This window comes from Tursiops truncatus, chromosome 1 (genome assembly GCF_011762595.2).
Source record: "Tursiops truncatus isolate mTurTru1 chromosome 1, mTurTru1.mat.Y, whole genome shotgun sequence".
NCBI lineage: Eukaryota > Metazoa > Chordata > Mammalia > Artiodactyla > Delphinidae > Tursiops > Tursiops truncatus.
This window is the reverse complement of record NC_047034.1, coordinates 90,165,247-90,179,251: the sequence shown is the minus strand read 5'-3', so window position 1 is coordinate 90,179,251 and position 14,005 is coordinate 90,165,247.

The window sequence follows — 14,005 nt, the reverse complement described above, 5'->3', positions numbered from 1 at the left end:
ACCAGTGAACTAAATGTTTATTAATAAGTGTTGATTTAGTATGATTGCTAAGAGAATTTTCATAAATTTGACATTTCTCTTTACTGTTACTATCTTGAATTTCTGCCTGATTGCCTCTAATTTTCAAGTTCTAAAGTAATTGTTATAAATAGCCAAAATTTCTTAATCTCCATGTGATATTTTCATACAATTGGTCAGGTACATTATTGTCCAAAGAGTTACTTTCAGCAATACTGCTATAGGATATCATAACTGATTTTTTTCTTCTATCTGAGTAGAATACAGCATCTAAAACAAATTTCATATTTCAAAATTTTACTTTTTACAAAACATTAAGATACATTTTTATTCCATGAGGAGGATATATTTTTTAGACAAATTGTAACTGCATAGATATTTAATGACCTTGAATTTATTTTATTAAGGTATAATAAAATCCTTTCCAAGCTCATCTTTTTCACATGTCAGCTGACATGTAGGGGAAGCAGTGAAAGGCAAAAGGAAATTTGAGCACCTAAATTGAGGAACTAGATGTATACTGAGCTGAGATTAGGAGGGGACCAGCTTAAGCTACAGTTTCAAGCAAAAGGGAAAAAAAAGAAATTGAGAAATGGTTCTTAAAAGAATGGACTAGGAAGCAATGAAGTTGCTATTTAAGTCAATAGCAGTGGCATACTAGATTATTAGGAAGTTAATTTGATTTTAATTCAAAAATACTTGTGGTGTTAGGACTGAAGTCCACAGTTTTCAGAGGCATATAATTTAAATTCTTTTAAAGTTATAACATATAGGACAGAAGCTATGAATAATTTAAGAAAAAAATTACTTGTTTCTTGGAATTAGAAACACTTTTACTGAGGACTATACAGTAGCCTTTCTTTTTTTTAACTTTTTATTATGGGAAAATTCAAATATAAGCAATAGTAGAGCATTTGTATGATGAACCCTCATGTATGTATTATCTAATTTCAACCATTATCATCACAAGCCAATCTTGCTCTTAGACTATGTTTTAATTTTGGCTAATGCCTGTCTTACTGGATAAATTTAGGAGCAGCTTTCCCAGAAATCCTGAACAAAGCCAGGATAATGTCTAGATTTTCTCTAAAGAATAACTTCAGAAAGATTAAGACTCCAGATAAAGACATCAAATTTCACACACCCATCTACTTTTTATTTCTCAAAAAACTCCACCAGAACGACAGCAAGTGGATTTTTTTTTAGCATTATTCCACAATAATTTGGAGCACAGGAACAAGGACAACAGCAATAAGGTTTGGAAGCTGGAACAGGTGGAAGAGGAGTATACAACTGAATCCTAAATGGGATCTTGGCAAAGCTGAAAGCCAATCCCACTTACATCTCTGAGTCTCTGAAGAGTTTTAGGGAAGGAAAACTCAAAATCCCAGAATGCCAACAGCCATCCTTCATCTCCACGCAGGTGAATGAAGGATCATTCTCTGCAGAATCTGAGCAACCTAAGGTAAAAACCCTAAAGATGGAGATGTCAGTGTCTTCACAACTAAACTGTTCAGCCACATCATCTTACAGCAAAGCACATAGATGTTTAACTTCCCTCATAGTTTCAGAGTTTCCAATCAGAGCTTTTCAACCCCCACTTTTGAATATGAAACAACTGAGTAGTACCAGGCATCTGAGAAAAAACAACCAACATGAGAAACTGAGATCAAAATAATCAAACAGGAAAAACAGTTTGGAGTAAAAATGGATACAGAGTAGAGAGAATGCATTAAAAAAAAAAATCATCAATATCCTCAGAGAGTCAAAAGAAGGTATCAAAACCATGAAATAAAAATAGACTATTGTTTTTTTAATAAGCATTTTTAGAGTAAAAAGAGAGTTATTGGAAATGAAAATAACATATGATAATAGAGATGCAAAGCTCAGATAACACTGAATAATACATAGGCCATAAATGGAATCAAAAAACTTAAAAATAAAATAAATAAATGTGAAATAGGAGAAAAAAGATAAGAAAATGAGAGGATTAGTCTAGGCGATCCAAACTCCAAATGACAGAAAGAAAAGAACAGAGAACACTGAGAGAAAAATCATCCGGGGAAATAATAAAAGAAAATTTCTCAGAACTGATTGAGAAGCCCACCAAGTGCCAGCAAAAATGGCAAAAATAAAGCCATCTCACAGTACCTCACCATGAAATTTCCAAACACCAAAGACAAGATCTTAAAAGTTTCTGGGGGAGGGGGAAGAAAGAGTTTATACACAAAGAAACAGGAATCAGAGTAGCCTTGGATTCTACACAGCAGTATTCCAGTAACTTACAGATTACTATACAGGGCAGCTCTGGATAAAATTCCCTAGTCTTAATAATATAAACACTGAAATCTGCTCCAACCAGAACTATAATATAGCTATTCTGAGAGGATGAGAGTTAAGTAGGATGAGAGAGAAAGAGAGAGCTATGGAAATAAGGGAAGACAGAGTTAAACCTTCCTTTTCCATAGCAGGGAGTCAGTAGATAATGCCAAAAAACCCAAAAAATCAAAAAGTAACAATATAAGCATGTTAGTTAGAAACAGGAGGTTAATACCACACACACACACACACACACACACACACACACATACACACTCCAGATAGACAGAGAGATAAACAGATAGATATTTAAAAAGATGTGAAAGTGATTTCTCTGAGGAGGGGAAAATGGATGAAGGAAGGAAGAGGAAGACTAATGTTTTTTCATATCAAATCTTTTTTATTGTGAGGTGGATGGACCTAGAGTCTATCATGCAGAGTGAAGTAAGTCAGAAAGAGAAAAACAAATACTGTATGCTGACACATATATATGGAATCTAAAAAAAAAAAAAAGGTTCTGAAGAACCTAGGGGCAGGACAGGAATAAAGACGCAGATGTAGAGAATGGACTTGAGGACACCGGGAGGGGGAAGGATAAGAAGTGAGAGAGTGGCATGGACATATATACACTACCAAATGTAAAATAGATAGCTAGTGGGAAGCAGCTGCATGGCACAGGGAGATCAGCTCGGTGCTTTGTGACCACCTAGAGAGGTAGGATAGGGAGGGTGGGAGGGAGACGCAAGAGGGAGGAGATATGGGGATATATGTATATGTATAGTTGATTCACTTTGTTATAAAGCAGAAACTAACACACCATTGTAAAGCAATTATACCCCAATAAAGATGTTTAAAAAAAAATGCAAAAATAAATAAATAATTTTACTTATTGAATTAATTTATTTGATTCTTAAAATTATTTATTTGTTTACATTTGAGGCATCTATAATTTTGATTAAAATTTTTAAACTGCAACATTAACTTAAAAAAATAAAGCCTTGTCCAATGTTTTTGTGTTACTCTAAGTTGATATTTGTGTAAATTTCATTTGGATATACTCCTCGTATAATCAAAACATCCCATTTTCTAACACTTCCAAGTAGCCAGCGTTTCTCTGTGTGTGTGAGAAAGCTGCCACAAGGCTAATTTGAGAACAAGCTTTGACAAAAGTTATGAAAGTGAAACAGAAAACAACTGACCCACATAGTGTTCATTATGTCTACTGAGCACACAGATATTTAATTAGCTAAATGTGTTGACAAAGTAAGACCTTCCTGATGGCTCAACAGTTTTGCATCAGAAGATCCTACAAAACACTGAGATAGTTAAATTGTTGGAATGCTTACAGTCAGGTTCTTATATCTATGTATGCTCTGTCTCAGGAGCAGCTAAAGAGCAAGATAGAGCTTTAAAAACCACTAACAGGCATTCATGAGATGATAATTTTCAGCCACTAGAGACTTAACACGAAAGGATAGCAGTGACTTGGCCACAACCCTACTCTGGGTTATGTGCTGAATGAGAAGCAGATATCTGAACCTTTGTGGTTAACTCATGTCAAATCATTTATTTCCTCTACCTAATTTTTAAATTACCAACATATTACTAGTAGATCTAACCATCCCCATGTATACCAAGACCCACACCCTCATTCTCCCCTGCCACCATCACCACCACCACCATAAAATACTAAAAATATAGACATTTGGAGATGAGTAAACTGTGATATAAGTCATAGGGAAAATACTGTATTGAAAAGCATGGCTGCTTCTACTTGGATCCCCCATTTTGGAATATGTCTGAGGTGACATGAGAACAGTGTGTTTTTTAAAATAGATTAATGTTTTAATATTTATTGAGTGCACATACTAAATCATAAATATGCACAGAGAAACTTCCTTCTACATACTTCAAAAGAAATGCAAAGGTGTCTAGATGAGTTAAAAAGCAGGGCACAAAAATAACAATAGAGAGCTTCCCTGGTGGCACAGTGGTTAAGAATCCACCTGCCAATGCAGGGGACACGGGTTCAAGCCCTGATCTGGGGAGATCCCACATGCTGTGGAGCAACTAAGCCCGTGCACCACAACTACTGAGACCGTGTGCTACAACTACTGAAGCCTGTGTGCCTAGAGCCCGTGCTCTGCAACAAGAGAAGCCACCGCAATGAGAAGCCCGCACACCACAACTAGAGAAAGCCCGCATGCAGCAACGAAGACCCAATGCAGCCGAAAATAAATTAATTAAATAAATATATTTTTAAGTTATTTTAAAAAAAGTAACAATAGAATACTTTATTATTTCTTTCACCAGACATTCCAATCATTAATGTTATACTGGAAAACATTAATCATCCTAAACTGTATCTTTATGTTAATATTTAAGTTAATACAATCAAAATCACTTCAAATAGTTTATAATTTATGTAGTTCTCTTATGACTGGTTTAATCTCCTTAATTTTTTAGACTATTGCAAGCTCTGAGCAATCAACAGTAAAAAAAAAGAAATGAAATAAAGTTGTTTCAGAGTGCATCCCTTTTAATTCTTTCATGGCTTGTTTTTCAAAAGGTAGTAAGCTATGTTCATCTAGTTAAGCCTCAATAGTTTACCATTTATCTGTGTGATAAAAGTCAGGTCTGTGGTTTAATGTATATTTCTAATTTCCTCATCATTTAGAAATTGTAACAGTCAGGGTTACAACTGGGGTGACCAAATTATCTGACACTGGATGGGGAGAGTTCTAGGTTTTTTTATTTCTTTAGGTTCAAGTAAACCAGGAATAGTCAAAGAACCCATACAGGCTCTGAAGAGTTACACTTTCACTTGACAAATGCTCACAAACTAGTCTTTTCTATAATTTATTTTGTAGCTCTGTCCAGATGTAGTAAGGGGAATACAGTTGATCAATAAAATATCTTTATTGATCACTTATATAGATTATATCTATCCTCACCTGTTTTCCATTTTTCTTCTAAGATTTCTGGCAGAAGTTCAGCAATATCGTTTTCAAGTGTCCTGTTTCCTGAAATAAAATTTGTCTGGATCAAGATACTTAAATAGTGTAGACTGCTGAAGACCTCAGACACTACATAGAGGACATTTCAGAGGAGCAGTGAAGCTAAATCATTATGCACAAACTCTTGTCAACCATTAGTTGAAGGCTTTTCACAAGGAGATTAACTCTCAATTTGTCTTGCCTGCCCCTCATAGGCTGAGAAGTCTTCACCTCTTCAAAGAATTTGGGTTTCAATTCCCTTTCACTAATATTTGTTCTACTCTTTTTATTCAAGGTAAAGATAGTTTTTCTCAACATAGAAGATAGAAGCAATATTGGTTCTGTTTCTTCAGCATTGGAACATACATTTCTCCTATTTTTATTTTTCTTCCTTTAGCTCCGAAGACAGCCATTTAGGCTGTCTACAATTTTCATACACCTTAGTTTATTCTCTATTTTATAGTTATTTGGTTTATTCATATTCATCCTTACCTGCTGCTCCTCAGTTCTTATTTTGCTAGGTTATTTCTAAATCTGACTCAATCTGAGAACGCCCATCTTAGGTGGGTTTCCACTAGAAGACCTTGAGCAAGGTTATGAGTGAAAGGTCTTCTTAGGAAGCACCCATAGGAGATGGACTAGATGAGACAGGGAAAGGAAGTAACTCAATGCAAGGCATGTTACAAAGCAGGATGCCACTGTGGACAACAGAGGATTAGTTCTGCTGAGAAACTTGGGAAACTTCATAGAGTCCACCTCAGAGGACCAAGAAAGCTCACTTAATATGCACACTCTTGTCAACAATTAGTGAAGGCTTCTACCAAAGAAATTAATTCTAAAAATTGTCTGGGCTGCCTATTGCAGGCCAAGAACTCTCCACCTTCCTCAAAAAAAGTCTTAGGCAAAGAGTTGCAGGTATTTTCAGTAGGAAGCTCTTGGGTCAGTTCTGCAACCATGGGAACTGTATGAGTTTGGTGGATATAGCAAGGATACTGACAGCATCTGCTTCTACACACCAAGATGACTAATACCTCTCTTTATAAAACATCCATTTTTATTTTAATGAGATCATTCTCTATATCATTGTTAGAATGTGTTTTTGAAACTCCAAATCCTATTAAGCCATCCTCTATTATATCCTCAGATCACAGAAGCCCACTACATTTCCTTCCATTTTTGAAAGCCATATGTTTAGTGTTGATGGTAAGCACCTGAGTGAGTCAATTACTCCTTTCTCTCATTACTCAAGCATGATGATGCCACCGCTTCACAGCTTCAGCTAGTGGACAAGGGTCTCAGTATCCTCATCCTTAAGTAATATTAATATTTATTTGAATTAAGATAACAGTAAATTTATTTATTAGGTTGCAAAGATCAAGGAGGTTAATATAAGTAAAATATTTACCATTGTTCTTATAAAATAGTAAAGACACTAGTGTTAGTTATTATATTATTATTACTATTATTACTGTTAATTGCTGATTTCTCTAAACACTTCTTTAACTTCCACTTTTTCCTTCTTAATCAAAGTTACCCTGAAAAGTAGCCCCCTTCATCTTTAAAACATTCTAGGACAGGGTTTCTCAACTTCAGCACTATTAATATTTGGAGTTGAGTTAATTTTTGAAGTGGGGAATTGTCCTATACATTGTAAGGTATTCAGCAATATCCTTGGCCTCTACTTACTATATTCCAGTAGCACCCTTGCCACAAGCTATGGCAACTAAAAATGTCTTTGGACATAGTCAAATATCCACTGGGGTTGGGGATCAAATTGTTAGGAGAAAAGTAGTATGTGACATATAAAAAATAGTCAATAAATATTTGTTGAAAGAAAGAAAAAATGAAAAGAAAAACAAAGAGTGAAGGAGGAAAGAGGGAAGAGGGGGGAAGAGGAGAGGGAAAGCAGGAGTCAAGGAGGAAAGAGAGGAAAAAGAGAGGGATGTCCTGCAACAAATGGGAAGAATTTATCCTAAGTACTGACTTTCACTGAATGAAAATACCAGTAGATGATCTGACAGCTAAAGTCCCCCAATGCTGTTACCATATATTGCCTCTATGCCAGTTTTATAATCAGATTCAGTGATATAAAACCCATGTTCTTGACCTGTGCATGCAGTGTTCTGTTGCTTATATCATTTTCCTGCTTTTACTCTGTATACAAATGTTCTCCAATTTGCCTCAACCTTCAGGTTCATGAGTTTTTATGACAGGTGAATGTTGTTTTAACAAATGACAATACTTGATCTCTTCTGCTGAGAGCTCTATTACTTTTGAACATTCTATACCTGGCCCTATCCAACATGGTAGCCACTAGCCAGTAGACATAGTATGAAAAACATAACATAAAAAGCTAATTAATAATTTTTATTTGATTATCTGTTGAAATGATAGTCTTTTGAATATATTAAGTTAAATAAAATATATTGCTAATGTTAACTCACTTGTGTCTTTTTACTTTTTTTTTTCTTTTTTTTTTTTGCTGTACACGGGCTTCTCACTGTTGTGGCCTCTCCCGTTGCGGAGCACCGGCTCCAGACGTGCAGGCTCAGCGTCCATGGCTCACGGGTCTAGCCGCTCCGTGGCATGTGGGATCTTTGCGGACCGGGGCACGAACCTGTGTCCCCTGCATCGGCAGGTGGACTCTCAACCACTGCGCCACCAGGGAGGCCCTTACTTTATTAATGTGTGTCCAGAATTAGCCAAATTGTGAAGTTGAGGGCACATTCCTCCAGACTGCTGACTGCGCCCAAGACTTCTGACACAAAGTGTGCCCAAGACTTTCTTACATCAACTGCAAGGAGTTAGAGTCCAACTAAAAAGTTAGAGGGAAAACTGCTCTCACTTCAAGCACTAACTGCAAGTTCAAGGGGTTTCCAAAACTACACTCGGTTTTGATAATTCACTAAAAGGAGTCACAGAACACACTGAAGGCTATTATACTCAGTTATTCTTTTACTATAGGGAAAGGATAGAAAGTGAAATCAACATTAAGAGGGCAGAGTCTAGGACAGTTCCAAAAGCAAAGCTTCCATTGGTTGTTGTCACAGGATGTATGGCAATCCACAGAGAGCATTGCCAACCAGAGGAGCTCACTCAAGCTTTGGTGTACAGAGTAGCCAGCCTCCACTCTGAGACTATGAGGTGCGGCTGGTCCCATCTTAAGATCTGATGTGGCCAGCCCCCACCCTAAACAAAGACATAGATGGTATGACATCAGGTATTACATAGATAACTCCTACAAGCAAGGACAAAAGCTAAACCTCTCTTGGGGTAAAGCCAGTGTGGCTACACTATTAATGTGACTACTAGACAATGTTAAATTACATATGTGGCTCACTTTATAGGTCTATTAGACAGTACTTATCTATATCTTCCCATTACCAAAATTCTTGTAGTCTATCCTACTATACTAAATCTCAGTAATATCATTAGATTCCTATAACTAAGCTGTGCCATCTTCTGTCATCTTAAGTTTTGGGGGGTTTTGTTTTTGTTTTTTGTTTTTATTGTTTGTTTGTTTTTGCATTTTCAGTATGACCTATTGGAAACTTTCTCCATTGTTATCCCTCTTTCTAGGTTAGTTTAGGATAACTGAATATATTTACATGCTTTAGAATGCCTGATTTATTTTCAGCTGATCAACCTGACAAATCTCTTAGTAAAAGGATTTTACCTTGGAGCTCCATTTTTTCCCATAATGAGCTCATTGTTTTGGCGCTCTTAAACCATCATCTAGGAAAATGCTGACATCATCTAGCAACCAAGTTCTTGATTGAATATATTCTCCTTTCTCCTCCATGAAGAAAGAGCAACCCAGTTCTTCACAGATCCTAGATATGCTCTCCAGGTTTTTCTCAGAAGTTTTATTCATCCTTTAAAAATAGTAAAATCAGAATCATGTTCAATAACTTTCACCAAGTCTCCTGTGTAACTGCTCCAAAGACAAAGTTCTCTTCCCAGTTAGCCATTTCAGGAACACATATAACTCTCTCTAGATCAATACTTGTTGATTGGATATAAAATTTGGAGTTTATTCACCATTTATTCAATACTTGTGGTATGATATTAAGCAAGAGTGATAAAAAGACAAGAGAAAATTTTCTGCTGTCAATGAACTCTTAGTCTGTATGGAAACTTGACCAAAAAACAAAACAAAACAAAACCCTAACATGGTCAGTGCATTTTAAGATCATGACAGCAACCTGAAGACAGACCAAGAACTAAGCTGCTCAGTCTACAGACTATGGATTCCCTGAGGCATTTATTTCACACTATTATTAATCTACACCTTGTCAGAAGAAAAAGAAAATTATTAGTTTTAATAAGATCTCAATTAAGAAATATCCATTCTTAAAGAATGCATGCTGCAGCAATGGGTTAAAGCAACACAAGTAGCTATGTCTTTGCAACTGGGATTTTTAAATCCTGGCTCTTATGAGGTGAAAATGGGCCATTAATTATATTTAGTTTTGGTTCATCTTCTTATATTACTCCATTCTGTCATGGGCATATACCAATTAAAATGTATGCACATTGTTTTTATGAACACATTAAGTGGAGATGACAATCACTAATGTAAAACCAAAACAACTAAGTTGTTCTGCTGTGTTTAGCTCTGGAGGTGGGCACTGTATGAGATTCTGCAGCTCAAGCAGTTCTGTTGATGGCTTCCTGTCCCTGGAAAAACCACTGAGGATGACTCTAATAGATGTTACATTTGCGCGTATGTTGTCGGTTGCCCCTTCCTTCACACTTATTCTACCTTAGCTGACTTTGAACATCTGTCATAATTTGGTGAATAATAGTAAATACTCTTATGCAATATGTGATGCTACAAGGCACAAACAACTGAAAATTCATTATGCAGCTGAGATTGGGGAAATAGTCACACAGTATCAGGGACCACCTCATTGTAGCCATCTTGGGCCAGATGAGGAGTTAAGAAAGCTGAGTCCTGACCTAATAATTCTCCTCCCTTACTGAAAATCTTATGGAAATTTCTTAACTTTTCTGCTTCAATCATTCATCTGAAGAGAACAGTTATATCTGTTTTGGTTACTTCACAGTGATTATAAACAATAAGTGAAAGGTTTTTTTAAAGTATGTTAAAAAGATTTTAGTCGGGGCTTCCCTGGTGGCGCAGTGGTTGAGAGTCCGCCTGCCGATGCAGGGGACACGGGTTTGTGCCCCGGTCCGGGAGGATCCCACATGCCGCGGAGCAGCTAGGCCTGTGAGCCATGGCCGCTGAGCCTGCGCGTCCGGAGCCTGTGCTCTGCAACGGGAGAGGCCACAGCAGTGAGGGGCCCGCATAACAAAGATTTTAGTCTCTCACAAGTCTGTACAAAAAACAGTTTCCTTAAGGTTTTATTGACCACAGCCTTGTTTTTAATTTCCTTAAATGAGATGGTTTTTCCATACTACCACACAATAATCGGTGCCTTTCAGGGAACAGGTTTGAAATTTCTATTAGTAGTTCATAAGCCTGAAGTTGTCTTCTGAAACAGAAGTCATGATGCTTTTATCACCCATCAAAGGATATTAAGGCAGCAGTTAAGAATCTTCTCAACTGTGCATGATAATCAGGGAAATCTCAGAGATTTGGCTGCAAGTAGATACCACAAACTGTTTCAGGAAACTTTTTATGTTTCTTCTTTCTTGTCAACAGGTGGTTGTACTTTTTCCTTCATTACTAAAGCATTCCCTGACTAATAGCTATATTACCATCAAGTGGTAAAATAATCATCTTCTACCATTATTCAATGCCCACGGATGTGCTTTCTGTTGTTGAGTCATTGCAAATTAACTCAATGGTGCTGAGATTAATCACCCAGACCTCTTTAACTCTATTTAGAAAAATAGGGACTCCTTGGGTTTCTGTCATTGGCACCATGAGGAACCCAACATAACCTTTACATCATTTATAGTTCTCTGTAATTGCCTTAATAGTTCTAATTAGTATACTGGATTTTGTTTTCTAGAGCTTGCCTATTTTTAATGGTTTGCTCTCTTGTTAAACAGTCTAAATGACTTTCCATCAAGACCAACTGCCAACAGAGGCAGACTGCATATCAATAAAAAGACTTCTAATCTCAGAATTTTTTTTCCCCATGATTTTAAGTTCAAATATTTAGTGTTGAGCTTTCACCAATTACAAGCAAATAAGCTGCATTAGTAGTGAAATCTCAAATCTCTTAAGAACATACTTTGTATGATTTTAAGATTAAATATTTAGAAGTGAACTTTCAGTAATCTAAGGTAAATGTGCTCTGTTAAAAATTAAAATGTCTAATGTTCGTTCAAGAGATATTTTCCAAATACAGTCAAAATATTAAATAATAATAATATACATAAAAGCACTTCAAAGTGCTTTCATAAGCATTATTCATACTAATCAATCTTAAATGTTTCAATAAATGGTGGAATATACATCCTTTAAAGATTCTTATGTAGAGATAAATATTTTCTTTATGTTTATTTTTAATGAACATTTTTACAGTTCTTTACAAACTGGGTAAAATGTGGTGGGAATTCTGATGATTTACTTAAAGGAAATCATTTGATTCCGTATGTTGCTACAGAAAAATAACAATCAAAAAGATCATGGAAGATATTCAATGGGAAGGAATCATACCATCTATCAAGATATGATATATGGTTACTTTATTTTTAAAAAAAAGATAAATCAAAAGCTGCTCTCCATAGATCAGATATTTTGGGAAATAGTAAAGTAAAGGAAGAGAACCCAGAAGTGTTTATACATTACAAACTCAACACACTCAACTGACAAATGTTTCTGGAGTGTTCATTAGGTGCCACGCTGTTTTAGATCGTGGAGATACATCAGTGAACAAAAAATAATCTCTAATAGATTGTAAATTATATTCTAGTGGAAGAGACGGCAATAAACAAATACATACATATAAAATAAAGCTTGAGGTAGTCCTATGTTCATGAACAAGAGGAAGATACAGGGCTGCAGAGAGGAGACACTCTTTTAGAAAGGCCACCCAGAAAAGACCCAAGAAAATAAGAGATGAAAAGACATCTGACCGAAGTAAGGGAGAGAGACATGTGGATACCTGGGGTCAGTGCATCCTGGGACAAGGAAACTAGTGCCAATGCCCTTACGGCAGAGTGTTCAGCAGAGTCAAGGAACAGAATTGAGGTACCTGTCACTAGAATACAATGCAAAATCCCTCTTTTATTAGAGTTCATGTTATAATGACTTAGATTTCCACACCCTGGTTTGAAATGCCTAGTGCCCAACACAATGCAAAAAGAGAAAAAGCTTTCAACAAAATGCATAAACACACTGAGTAAAAATCAATATGATCAATATGTGGACTACACTTATGTTAAGGGAAAAAAACACAACTGTGATTTATAAAACAAAAACAAAAGCACTGTTGATTTTTTCTGATGCCCTAGAAAGTTATTTAATTATATTTTCTCTGTCAAATTAAAAATCTAATTTACATTCCATATGAAAGTGAAAAAAATGCTTACAAATCCAGTTACTCCTTGTGGGGAATTAGAATACAGACCACACAATCTGATAAAACTGAACTTTCATTCTTAAACTCCCTTAGGCATTATTAATAAAGATGCTCTCTTTTGAGGTATGTGTTTTATAATAACAGATAAAAGGCCCTCACCATATATTTTTGCCATTGGAATTTCCATAATCCTGGATTTTATGAAATTAAACCACTTTTATTTTGCTTTTTTAATATTTTAGTTTACATAAGTGTTTGCTATTTCTATAATAATTTATACAAATTTATTCTGGCATGGGGGATGGGTAGATAGATAACTGCTAGATGGATTAAAGTATGTATGCATGAATTTTATGAATATATTAATTGGGAATGATAATTACTTATTCATAAACAAAATAATTAAGATATTTTTATGTTTTCTGCTCTGGAGGTTAGTTTTTTATGAGATTTTCTCTGTCATATAATCTAAACTATATTTATCAGTAAAGTGAGAAGAAAACAAACAAACAAAAATCTACTACTTAAGAGCAGAGCATAGATATTATGTAATTCTGGCTCTGCCACTTACTAGCTGTGTGACTTAAGCAAGTTACTCAACTTCCCTGAGACTTAGCATTCTCTTCTGTAAAACCAAAATAATAATTTCTTATTGTTTTAATCATACACTATCAAAATCCATGGCACAGTACCAGGGATTTAATAAGATGCTTAAAGATTAGCACCTATTTTATAAGTAGTAGTAGGTTTTTATTATCATCATTACTATTACTAATCAATTATGTCTCACTTTGTTGGTGGCAGTACAAACAGTCTATGTCCCAGGTGAAACTGTAATATGTACTTGACCCTGCCAGGATCTACTGGCTACTTTACAGAAAGACTTGCTCAATCTTGCACTCTTAACTTACCATACGGCAGATGGCAATCTGTGATAACATGACTCCTGGGAGTTATGCTATGTTGCTACACCATTGATAGTGAAAAACAATGGCCAATACCTGCAGAATTATAAGCTCAGTGAAGGAAAATATGGAAAAGGTTATTCTCACAACATTTTGGTATAAGGATTCTATTATAACATAAAGGAAATTTTACTTACTTAATGCCCCTGTCCAGCCAATGTTAGCTGTATACTTTTATGACCCACCTTTGAGAAAATCACATTAACAA